The sequence below is a fragment of the Ursus americanus genome, chromosome 15 (genome assembly GCF_024610735.1).
Source record: "Ursus americanus isolate L20-20 chromosome 15, mUrsAme1.1.p, whole genome shotgun sequence".
NCBI classification, from domain to species: domain Eukaryota; kingdom Metazoa; phylum Chordata; class Mammalia; order Carnivora; family Ursidae; genus Ursus; species Ursus americanus.
In genome coordinates this window covers 15,967,422-15,980,375 of record NC_142141.1, presented here as the reverse complement: position 1 = coordinate 15,980,375, position 12,954 = coordinate 15,967,422, and the positions used below count along the sequence as shown (strand labels likewise).

Below are 12,954 nucleotides of genomic sequence, written 5' to 3'. Positions count from 1 at the left end.
GGTGGGGAGAGGGGGAGATGCTGATGGAAGGGAAATGGCCCCGTGTCATTTGTTCTGGGTTCTGTCTGTTTCTGTTTGAGGCCTTTTAAATAGGATTCAAAACATAGACTAGGATGTCGGTGGGTTTTTCTGAGAAGAGTTAATCCAGTATTGAGAGATATTTACAGGAGGGATCCAGAGGGTGTGAAGCAGCAAACCCCAAGAGTGGAACAGAGCGCTGAACTGAGTCTCACCGCCCTTTGGTTGTCTCTTTCTCGGTAGGAAGTAATGAAGATGTCCAGTCTCCAAAATCATTCATCTTCAGTCCTGCCATTGGGCAAGAACCACATTTAATCAAAGCAGGTAGCTTCACTGTGCCTGTGCCAGAAGGGACAAGCAGAGCTTCTCTTGAATATCTGAAATATTTCCCAGTAAGTTTAAAAAGATAAAGTTTCAGCATATCATTTCATAAAAATGATATAAATTTCATTGTTTGAAGCACAGAGAAGATAAATAACAGAAATAAGACCTAATACTTGCTCTCTGAGTTTTTTTCTATGTATTTCCAAGTTACATAATGATGTTTTATTTGAAATGATTTTCCTTAATTACAGTGTCAACATTTTTATTTTACATTCATATTTAAATTCATAGCAAATCCACGAATTCATAAAAGTATTCAATGAAAAATTGGTGTGACTCACTGAGCACGTAAGTGATCATTCTGTTCATGGTACTGGATACTCTTTTTTTTTTAAATGATTTTTTATTATATTATGTTAGTCACCATACAGTACATCCCCAGTTTCCGATGTAAAGTTCGATGATTCATTAGTTGTGTATAACACCCAGTGCACCATGCAATACGTGCCCTCCTTACTACCCATCACCAGTCTATCCCATTCCCCCACCCCTCTCCCCTCTGAGGCCCTCAGTTTGTTTCTCATAGTCCATAGTCTCTGATGTTTCATTCCCCCTTCTGATTACCCCCCTTTCTTTATCCCTTTCTTCCCCTACTGATCATCCTAGTTCTTATGTTCCATAGATGAGAGAAATCATATGATAGTTGTCTTTCTCTGCTTGACTTATTTCACTTAGCATTATCTCCTCCAGTGCCGTCCATGTTGCAGCAAATGTTGAGAATTCGTTCTTTCTGATAGCTGAGTAATATTCCATTGTATATATGGACCACAACTTCTTAATCCAGTCATCTGTTGAAGGGCATCTCGGCTCCTTCCACAATTTAGCTATTGTGGACAATGCTGCTATGAACATTGGGGTGCATAGGGCCCTTCTCTTCACTACGTCTGTATCTTTGGGGTAGATACCCAGTAGTGCAATGGCTGGGTCATAGGGTAGCTCAATTTTTAACTCTTTCAGGGACCTCCACACTGTTTTCCAGAGTGGCTGTACCAACTTGCATTCCCACCAACAATGTAGGAGGGATCCCCTTTCTCCACATCTTCTCCAACAATTGTTGTTTCTTGCCTTGTCTATTTTTGCCATTCTAACTGGCATAAGGTGGTATCTCAGTGTGGTTTTGATTTGAATTTCCCTGATGGCTAATGATTTTGAACATTTTTTCATGTGTTTGTTAGCCATTTATATGTCATCATTGGAAAAGTGTCTGTTCATATCTTCTGCCCATTTTTTGATTCGTTTATTTGTTTCTCGTGTATTGAGTTTGAGAAGTTCTTTGTAGATCTTGGATACCAGTCTTTTATCTGTAGTGTCAATTGCAAATATCTTCTCCCATTCCGTGGGCTGCCTCTTAGTTTTTTTGACTGTTTCCTTGGCTTGTGCAGAAGCTTTTTATCTTGATGAAGTCCCATAAGTTCATTTTATCTTTTGTTTCTCTTGCCTTGGAGATGTGTCATGAAAAAGGTTGCTTTGGCCAATGTCGTAGAGGTTGCTGCCTATGTTCTCCTCTAGAATTTTGATGGATTCCTGTCTCACATTGAGGTCTTTCATCCATTTGGAGTTTATTTTTGTGTATGGTGTGAGAGATTGGTCAAGTTTCATTCTTTTGCATGTAACTGTCCAATTTTCCCAGCACCATTTATTGAAGAGACTGTCTTTTTTCCACCAGATGTTTTTTCCTGCTTTATCAAAGATTAGTTGCCCAAAGAGCCGAGGGTCCATTTCTGGGTTCTCTATTCTGTTCCATTAGTCTATGTGTCTGTTTTTGTGCCAGTACCATGCTGTCTTTGTGATCACAGCTTTGTAGTACAGCTCGAAATCCGGCATTGTGATGCCCCCAGCTTTGTTTTTCCTTTTCAACAGTTCCTTGGCAATCCGGGGCCTTTTCTGGTTCCATACAAATTTAAGGACTATTTGTTCCAGTGCTTTGAAAAATGTCCTCGGTATTTTGATCAGGATAGCATTGAAAGTGTAGATTGCTCTGGGTAGCATGGACATTTTATCTATGTTAATTCTTCCGATCCATGAGCATGGAATATTTTTCCATCTTTTTATGTCTTCCTCAATGTCCTTCAAGAGTGATTTATAGTTTCTAGAATATAGGTCCTTTACGTCTCTGGTTAAGTTAATTCCAAGGTAACGTATGGTTTTTGGTGCTATTATAAATGGGATGGATTCCCTAATTTCTCTTTCTTCAGTCTCATTATTTGTGTATAGAAATGCAACTGATTTCTGAGCATTGATTTTGTAACCTGCCACATTACTGAATTGCTCTATAACTTCTAATAGTTTGGGAGTGGCTTCTTTTGGGTTTTCCATATAGAGTATCATGTCATCTGCGAAGAGAGACATTTTGACTTCTTCCTTGCTGATTTGGATACCTTTGATCCCTTTTCGTCGTCTGATTGCTGTTGCAAGGACTTCTAGTACTATGTTGAATAATAGTGGCGAGAGTGGGCATCCTTGTCGTGTTCCTGATCTTAAGGGAAAGGCTTCCAGCTTTTCCCCGTTGAGAATAATATTTGCTGTAGGCTTTTCATAGATGGCTTTTATGAGCTTGAGAAATGAACCCTCTATTCCTATACTCTGAAGGGTTTTAATCAGAAAAGGATGCTGTATTTTGTCAAATGCTTTTTCTGCATCTATTGAGAGAATGATATGATTTCTGAATTTTTGTTTCTGAATAAAATCTAAGACACTGATAGATTTGCAAATGTTGTACCACCCCTGCATCCCAGAGATGAATCCCACTTGGTCATGATGAATAATCCTTTTAATGTACAGTTGGATTCTATTTTTTTTTTTAAAGATTTTATTTATTTATGTGACAGAGAGACAGCCAGAGAGAGAGGGAACACAGCAGGGGGAGTGGGAGAGGAAGAAGCAGGCTCCCAGCGGAGGAGCCCGATGTGGGACTCGATCCCGGTACGCCAGGATCACGCCCTGAGCCGAAGGCAGACGCTTTAACGACTGCGCTACCCAGGCGCCCCACAGTTGGATTCTATTTGCCAGGATCTTGTTGAGGATTTTGGCATCCATATTCTTTAGGGAAATCGGTCTGTAATTCTCCTTTTTGATGGGGTCTTTGCCTGGTTTGGGGATCAAGGTAATATTGGCCTCATAGAATGAGTTTGGTAGCTTTCCTTCTGTTTCTATTTTTTGAAATAGCTTTACGAGAATAGGTATTATTTCTTCTTTGAATGTTTGGTAGAATTCCCCAGGAAAACCATCTGGGCCTGGAGTTTTGTTATTTGGAAGATTGTTTATCACTGACTCAATCTCTTCATAATTAATTGGCCTGTTGAAGAAATCAATTTCTTCCTGTTTCAGTCTTGGTAGTTTATAGGTTTCCAGGAAGGCCTCCATCTCTTCCAGATTGCTTAATTTATTGGCATATAGCTGTTGATAAAAGTTTCTAATAATCCTTCCAATTTCATTGGTGTTGGTCGTGACCTCTCCTTTTTCATTCATAATTTTACTAATTTGGGTCCTTTCTCTTTTCTTTTGGATAAGTCTTGCCAGTGGTCTGTCAATTTTATTGATTCTCTCAAAGAACCAGCTTCTAGTCCTGTTGATCTGCTCTACTGTACTTCTGGTTTCTGCTTGATTGATTTCAGCTCTAATTTTGGTCAACTGCTTCCTCATGAGTGGATTAGGCCTGTCCCTCTGTTGCTGTTCCAGCTTCTTGAGGTGAGAATATAAAAACTGCATTTTAGATTTTTCTATTCTTTTGAGTGAGGCTTGGATGGCTATGTATTTCCCCCTTAGGACTGCCTTTGCAGTATCCCATAGGTTTTGGACTGTTGTGTTTTCATTCTCATTGGTCTCCATAAATTGTTTAAATTGATTTTTGATTTCCTGGTTTATCGAGTCATTCCTGAGCAGGATGGTTCTTAGTCTCCAAGTGTTTGAGTTTCTTCCAAATTTTTCCTTGTGGTTGAATTCCAATTTCAGAGTGTTGTGGTCTGAGAATATGCAGGGGATAATTTCAATCTTTTGTTATCGGTTGAGACCTGTTTTGTGTCCCAGAACATGGTCTATTCTTGAGAATGTTCCGTGGGCATTAGAATAGAATGAGTATTCTTTGGTTCTGGGGTGTCGTGTTCTATATACATCTATGAGGTCCAACTCGTTGAGTATGGCATTCAAAGCCTTTGATTCTTTGCTTAGTTTTTGCCAGGGTGTTCTGTCTATTTCTGATAGTGGGGTGTTGAGGTCCCCTACTATTAATGTATTTTTATCTATATGTCTCTTTATTCTGGTTAAGAGTTGGCTTGTGTATCTTGCTGCTCCCCTGTTGGGGGCATATATATTTATAATTGTCATCTCCACTTGTTGGATACACCCTTTAAGAATAATATAGTGCCCTTCTGTGTCTCTAACTATAGTCTTTAGTTTAAAATCCAATCTATCTGATATGAGAATTGCTACCCCAGCTTTCTTTTGAGGTCCATTTGCATGAAAGATGGTACTCCATCCCTTTACTGTCAGTCTGAATGTATCTTCGGGTTCAAAATGAGTCTCTTGTAGACAGCAAATGGATGGGTCATTTCTTTTTATCCAATCTGCAACCCTGTGTCATTTATGGGAGCATTCAGGCCATTTACATTGAGACTGAGTACTGAGAGATATGATTTTAATGATGCCATGTTGCCAGTAAAGTCTTTGTTTGTATAGGTTGTGACTTTCTGTTCTGTATCACTCTTGGGGCCTTTTTACCTTTATAGATCCCCCCTTAATATCTCCTGTAGGGCTGGTTTCGTGGTTACAAAATTGGTTAATGACTGGCGATTCTGGAAGGTTTTTATTTCTCCATCAATTCTGAATGACAGCCTTGCTGGATAAAGGATCCTTGGCTGCATGTTTTTCTCTGAAAGAACTTTAAAAATGCCCCCCCCCAACCCTTTCTCTCATTCCAGGTCTGTGTAGACAGGTCTGACATAATTCTGATACCTTTGCCTTGGTATGTGAGAAATTTCTTTGCCCTGGCCGCTTTCAATACTGTATCCTTGCATCTAATATTTGCGAAATGCACTATGACGTGACGTGGTGTAGATTTGTCATGGTTGAGCTTGGGAGGGGTCCTTTCTGCCTCTTGGACATGAATGTTTGTTTCCCTCCCTAGATTAGGGAGTTTTCAGCTACAATTTGTTCAAATATCTGTTCTAGACCTCTGTTTTTCTCCACCCCTTCGGGGATGCTGATGATTCTGACATTGTTTCGTTTCATTGAGTCAGTAATCTCCCGTAACCTACATTCGTGGGTGTGGATTTTTTTAAGTCCAGCTTCTATTTTCGTTTTTTCTTCTACTAACCCATACTCCAATTCGCTAATACGTTCCTCTGCCTCAGTGACCCTGGCCGTCAGAGCCTCTAGTTTTGACTGCATTTGGCTCATAGAATTTTTAATTTCTGCCAGATTCACTCTCATTTCCGCCCTTAGAGATTCTATATTCTCATTAACATTTTCGTTAATACTTTTTTCAAGTCTACACATCATCTTGACCATTGTTACTCTGAATTCCATTTCTGATTATTTGGTTACATCCATATCCATTAGTTCTGTGGCAGAGGCCACAGACTCATTGTCTTTTCTTTGCTGGGAGGGACTTCTCATCATTCTGATGAGGAGAGGTTGCGGGTTTGTCCAGAGCCCAAATTAGTGACCGGGACCCAGGCCGTGTGCCCTTGTTTTATAGGGATCTTAGGGATGTGGGCTTCTTCTTTAAAGATTTTATTTATTTATGTGCAGAGAGACAACCAGCGAGAGAGGGAACACAAGCAGGTGAGTGGGAGAGGAAGAAGCAGGCTCCCAGCGGAGGAGTCCGATGAGGGACTCCCTTCCAGAACGCCGGGATCATGCACTGAGCCGAAGACAGGTGCTTAATGACTGCGCCACCCAGGCACCCCGGGATGTGGGCTTCTCGATTTTTCAGGCTGCCTTCTGTGTTCTGGGGGAGGGGCCTGCCGCGCCGATACTCAGGCAACCCTGTTTGGGTAGAGTCTCCTTGTCCCCTGCGAGGGAGGATGGGGATGGGCACTCTCCGAGCCGGTATTTCCAGGCTTTTGTTCTCTGGCGGCTTTCCCTGGCAGTTTGCTGTGCCTCTTCTGAGAGTCAGAACAGAAGTGGCCGAATTTCAGCCTCTGTCTCAGAACAGAGGGATTGCGGCCCGTTCTCCACTGATGTTCTGGCCACTTTAACTCTGTTACTGTTGGTGCTGCTCAACCCTGCAGTGTCCGGGATGTGCGCCCCACACCCGGCATCCCAGCCCTCACTTCCAGGGCCGGCGCGTCTCTGTCCTTTGTGTTTCTAACGCCGCCAGCTGCCAGCCACCCCACGTGTGCTCCCGGAGCTCCTGGTCTCAGTCCGGTTCCAGTGAGCACACCGGAGCTCCGGTTTTCAGTCTGGTGGCGCGAGCTCCCGGCTCACGGTCTCAGTCTGCTGTTTTGCGGGTGCCGACCCGCGAGCCCACCCGCTCCCCCGTGCAAGTGGCTACCGCTTCCCGGCGCCCGAACACGGCGGCTCCCTCCCCCTTCCGTTTATCTTCCGATATCTGTGCACAGTTTCACGGCTCCCCGCTTCGTACCTCAATACTCAGCGCTGGAGATGTTCATTTGTAGACATCCAGATGCATCTTCCTGCGTCTCAGGCTGATTCCGTGGATGTTCAGGCTGGTCTGGTAGATATCCAGCTTGACTCGGGACCGGCTGAAAAAGGGGTCCCCTACTCCTCCGCCATCTTAACTTTCCATGGTACTGGATACTCTGACATGTTATTAAGAACAGAATGTTCAGGGACACCTGGGCGGCTCAGTTGGTTAAGCATCTGCCTTGGGCTCAGGTCATGATCCCAGGGAACTCTCTGCCCCTCCCTCCTGCTCTATCTCTCTCTCTGTCTCTCAAATAAATAAATAAAATCTTAAAAAAAAAAAAAAAAGAACAGAAAGTTCAGTGGAGAAAATGAAACCCAAAGAGCGAGGGACGTGATAATACAACTTGAAAAACAGCTTAAATTTTCTTCCATGTCCTAGCATGCACATATCCTATTTCCATAGCTAGTTGGTAAATTCCTTGGTATTGGAGATCCAGATTCTAGCCCAGGATGTCTATCTCTGATTAGCTGTGTGACCTTGGACTAACAATTAGACTCTGAGGTCCCATAGTCCTTATCTGGGAGAAGAAAGGGTTGGATGAACTATGGTTTTCAAACTGTGCTCTTTGGTACTCCAGGGTTCCCTGTGGAGGGCAAGAGGGCAGCTCTCCATTTACCAAACCCTCCCAGTAGAACAGCTCTGTTTTTAATTACTTTTTAAATTACTTTTTTTTTTCTTTGTGTAATAATTAAGATTTGATTTGGAGGAAATGGACTGGATGATATCCAAGTTATTGTTCAGCTTTAAGAAATTCAAATTCTACGTTTAATTTTTTATTTCCAAGGGCCAGTTTAGTGAACGCAAAAGGGTTTAATATATTTCGTTGGCTCAAAATAAAAGGAAAAATTTTGTGAATAATGAGCTATCCATTATATGCTAAATGCTTCACAATTATTATTTCACTGGCAATGGCCCTATGAAGGTAGGTTCTGCTATAATCCTTACAGAGAAACTAAGGTTTTTAAGCAGCTTGGATAGGGCACATTTTCAGTAAGTGGAACTATGTTGATATTTTAAAGTTGTGTACAAAGTAGTCATATTTGGAAAACTGTATACAATTATAGTTTCCCCTTAGATCTCTAGTCCCCTCCATCCAAAAATTCATAACCCCCCTGAATCAAAGTTTTAAATAGTCTGAGGAGAACAGTAGAAAATTATTTCCCTGGATTTGAGCTCTTGATGCTGCCTTGAGCATTTAGCCCAGAGAGGCAGAGGCTAGATGAGCCATCCTAGTGAGGTTAATTTCCAAGTTTCTCATTCTGCTTTCTCATACAGTAATGCCTGAGGTACCTCTTGTGTCAAAGGCCAGCGTTCTGAAGTGATTTTTGTCTTCAGCACCCAGGTGACACTTGCCCTCTAATACCCACCCTTCTGGAAGCAGAGATAAGTCGTACTCCCTAGGTGGTTTGAGGTAGGGATTATGGCGCTAGGTGCAGAAGCTAGGTCGAAGGCATTGTGCTCTCCCCTCTGTGTCAGAGCATTTTACTAGTGTTTCCGACATATCCTCTGTAAGTAGCAGGAGGCAAACAAGACGGCACCTGGGGTTTCCAGGAGCCTTGGAAAACAACTTTGCTTATGTCCTTGTAGGAATCAGTGTGGTAATTTCTTGGGGTATATACACAGGAGTAGGATTGGGGAGTGGCCGGGTAAGCTACACTGAGAAACCCTCTAGTTCACGTCATCCTCTCCCTGTCTCTACACCAGTGGTTGCAAGCACTTTGGGGGCCTGTGTTCCACTGATAATCTAATGGAAGGTGCAGACCTTTTCTCTGAAAAACCTCATGGATGCACAAAATTTTGCACACAAGCTCAGTGGATGCTAGACCATCTAAAGACTTATGTGACAATCATTTGTTTACATACTCCTTGATTCATTTACTTGCTCCCTTATTCACTTGTTGATTCATTTACTGCTAACCGCCACCATCTCAGTGCTGCGTTAGATATGGGAGACTTTTGAACAATGGTCCCTGCCCTCAAGGAGCCTATAGTCCAAGTTTATATATGGTAAATGGATCATCTGTGATGGTAAAATTTTTAAAAAGTTTTTATTTAAATTCCAGTTAGTTAACATACAGTGTAATATTAGTTTCAGGTATAGAATTTAGTGATTCAACATTTCCATACATCACCTGGTGCTCATCCCAAGTGCCCTCCTTCATCCCCACCACTTATTTCTCCGATCCCACTACCCTCCTCCCTTCTGGTAGCCATCAGTTCGTTCTGTTAGTTAAGAGTCTGTTTCTTGGTTTACTTCTCTCTCTCTTTTTTCCCCTTTGCTCATTTGTTTGGTTTCTTAAATTCCACATATGAGTGAAATCATATGGTATTTGTCTTTCTCTGAATGGCTTGTTTCACTTAGTATTATACTAACTCCATCCACATCATTGCAAATGGCAAGATTTCATTCTTTTTGATTGCTGAGTAATATTCCATTATATATATGCCCCATCTTCTTTATCCATTCATCGGTCGATGGACACTTGGGCTTTTTCCATAATTTGGCTATTGTAGATAATGCTGTAATAAACATTGGGGTACATGTATCCCTTTGAATTAGTATTTTTGTATTCTTCGGGTAAATACCTAATAGTGTGATTGCTGGATCATAGGTAGTTTTATTTTTAACTTTTTGAGGAACCTCCGTATGGAAAGACTGCAGCAATTTGCATTCCCACCAGTACTGCAAGAGGGTTCTCCTTTCTCCCCATCCTCGCCAACATCTGTTGTTTCTTTTTTTTTTTTTTAAAGATTTTATTTATTCGACAGGATAGAGACAGCCAGCGAGAGAGGGAACACAAGCAGGCGGAGTGGGAGAGGAAGAAGCAGGCTCATAGTGGAGGAGCCTGATGTGGGGCTCGATCCCATAGCGCCGGGAACACGCCCTGAGCTGAAGGCAGACGCTTAACCGCTGTGCCACCCAGACGCCCCACATCTGTTGTTTCTTGTGTTGTTGATTTTCCAACAGGTGTGAGGTGATACCTTATTGGATTTTTTTTTAAAGATTTTATTTATTTATTTGACACAGAGAGAGTACAAGCAGGGGAAGCAACAGGCAGAGGCAAAGGGAGGAGCAGACTCCCTGTTGAGCAGGGAGCCTGATGTGGGGCTCGATCCCAGGACCCTGGGATCATGACTTGAGCCGAAGGCAGATACTTAATGTTTGCCTGATGATAAGGAATGCTGAGCATCTTTTTATGTGCCTGTTGGCTATCTGGATGTCTTCTTTGGAAAAATGTCTATTTATGTCTTCTGCCCATGTTTTGATTGGATTATTCATTTTTTGGGTGTTGAGTTTTATGTTTTTAAAATATATTTTGGATACTAACCTTTTATCAGATGTATCATTTGCAAATATCTTCTCCCATTCCTTAGGCTGCCTTTTAGTCTTGTTGATTGTTTCCTTCACTGTGAAAAAGCTTTTTATTTTGATGTAGTCCAAGTACTTTATTTTTGTTTTTGTTTCCCTTGCCTCAGGAGACATTTCTAGAAAGAAGTTGCTATGACTGTTGTCAAGGAATTTACTGCCTGTGTTCTCTTTTAGGATTTTTATGGTTTCAGGTCTCATATTAGGTCTTTAATCCATTTTGAGTTTATTTTTTGTACAGTGTAAGAAAGTGGTCCAGTTTCAATCTTTTGCATGTTGCTGTCTAGTTTTCCCAGCACTATTTGTTGAAGAGACTCTCTTTTTCCCATTGTGTAGTCTTTCCTGATTTGCCAAAGATTAATTGACCATATAATTGTGAGTCTATTTTTGGGTTTTCTATTCTGTTCCATTGATCTGTGTGTCTATTTTTGTGCCAGTACCATACTGTTTTGATTGTCACAGCTTTGTAATATAACTTGAGGTCTGGAGTTGGGATGTCTCCAGCTTCCTTCCTTCCTTCTTTTTCTTTCTTTCTTTCTTTCTTTCTTTCTTTCTTTCTTTCTTTCTTTCTTTCTTTCTTTCTTTCTTTCTTTCCCTCCCTCCCTCCCTCCCTCCCTCCCTCCCTCCCTCCCTCCCTCCCTCCCTCCTTCCTTTCTTTTTTGAAGGTTGCTTTGGCTATTTGGAGTCTTTTGTGATTCTACACAAATTTTAGGATTGTTTGTTCTAGCTCTGTAAGAAATGCTATTGATATTTTATAGGGATTGCACTAAATGTGTAGATTGCTTTGGGTAATATAGACATTTTAACAATGTTTATTCTTCCAATCCATGAGCATGGAATGTCTTTCCATTTCTTTGTGTCATCGTCACTTTCTGTCGTCAGTGTTTTTGGAGCACAGGTCTTTTACCTTCTTGGGTAGGCTTATTCCTAGGTATCTGATTGTAAATCGATTGTTCCTTAATTTCTCTTTCTTCTGCTTCATTATTGGTGTATAGAAATGTAACAGATTTCTGTGCACTGATTTTGTATCCCGTGACTTTACTGAGTTCATTTATCAGTTCTAACGGTTTTATGGTGGTCTTTGGTTTTTTTATATATAGTATCATGTCATCTGCAAATAGTGAAAGTTTGACTTTGTCCTCGCTGATTTGGATATCTTTTTATTTCATTTTTATTTTCTGACTGCTGTGGCTAGGACTTCCAGTACTATGTTGAATAAAAGTGATGAGAGTAGACATGTGATTGTAAATTTTATTTGTCCATTTGCTTGGGATAAGGGATGCCCAGATGGCTGGTGAAACATTATTTCTGAGTGTGTCTGTGAGGATGTTTCTGGAAGAGAGTAGCATTTGAATTGGTAGAATGAGTAAAGAAGTCCTTCCTTACCAATGTGGGTAGGCATCATTCTTTCCACTAAGGACCTGAGTAGTACAAAAGGTGGGAGGGAAGGGTAAATTTGTTCTCTTGGCTGGAGTTGGGACATCCATCTTCTCCTGCCCTCATACATCAGCATTCCTGGTTCTCAAGTCTTTAGACTGGACTGGGACTTATACCATTGGTTCCACTTGTTCAGCTTAGTCTGAATTACATTGCTGGCCTTCTTGGTTTTCCAGCTTCCATTTTTTTATTGTGGGAAAATATATACAACATACAGTTCATCATTTTAACTATTTTTAAGTGCACAATTCAGTGATATGAAGTATGTTCACAATGTTGTGCGAGTATGCCACTATCCATTTCCACAACTTTTTTTATCACCCCAAACAGGAACTCTACTTATTAAATCCCCTCCCCCACTCCCACGTCACCTCCACCCCCAGCTCCTGGTAGCCTTTCTTCTACTTTCTGCCTCTATGAATTTGCCTATTCTAGGGACCTCAAATAAGTTGTATCCTGCATTATTTGTCCTTTTGTGTTGACTTACTTCAGTTAGCATAATGTTTTGAGGTTCATCCATGTTGTAGCATGTATCGGAAGTCCATTCCTTCTCATGGTCAAATAATCTATTGTACATATAGACCACATTTTGTTTTGTTCTTCCATTGATGGGCACTTGGGTCATTTCCACCTTTTGGCTATTGTGAATAATGCTGCTGTGAACATTGATGTATAAGTATCTGTTTGAGTTCCTGCAGCTCTTTTGGGTATATCTCTAGGAGTAGAATTGCTAGATCATATGATAGCTTTATGTTTAACTTTTTGAGGATATATACATTTTTCTCAGCAGAAATTTTTGAAAGGATTTTCAAATTGTGCTTTGTAAATTACTTGGCTACTTATTATTTAATTTATCATTGGTTATTTTAATTTTAATTATATAATATTACCTTTTATTTTGGTAATCATCTAGCACAGTGGTTCTCATATTTGAACATATATCAGAATCACTTGAAGGGCTTGTGCAAGCAGATAATTGGGTGCCACCCTCAGAGTTTCTGATTCAGTAGGTTTGAGGTGAAGCCTACAAGTCTTCATTTCTAGCAAGTTCTCAGGTGAGTCTGATGACGCTGTTCTGGAGGCCACATTTTGAGAGCCA

At 41.1% G+C, this 12,954-nt stretch overlaps 1 long non-coding RNA gene across 1 annotated transcript in view; it reads left to right on the top strand.

Moving 5' to 3' along the window:
• LOC148108846 (uncharacterized) overlaps positions 1-12,954 on the top strand; it is an 82,023-nt gene that overhangs the window by 47,268 nt on the left and 21,801 nt on the right. The window lies entirely within an intron of this gene.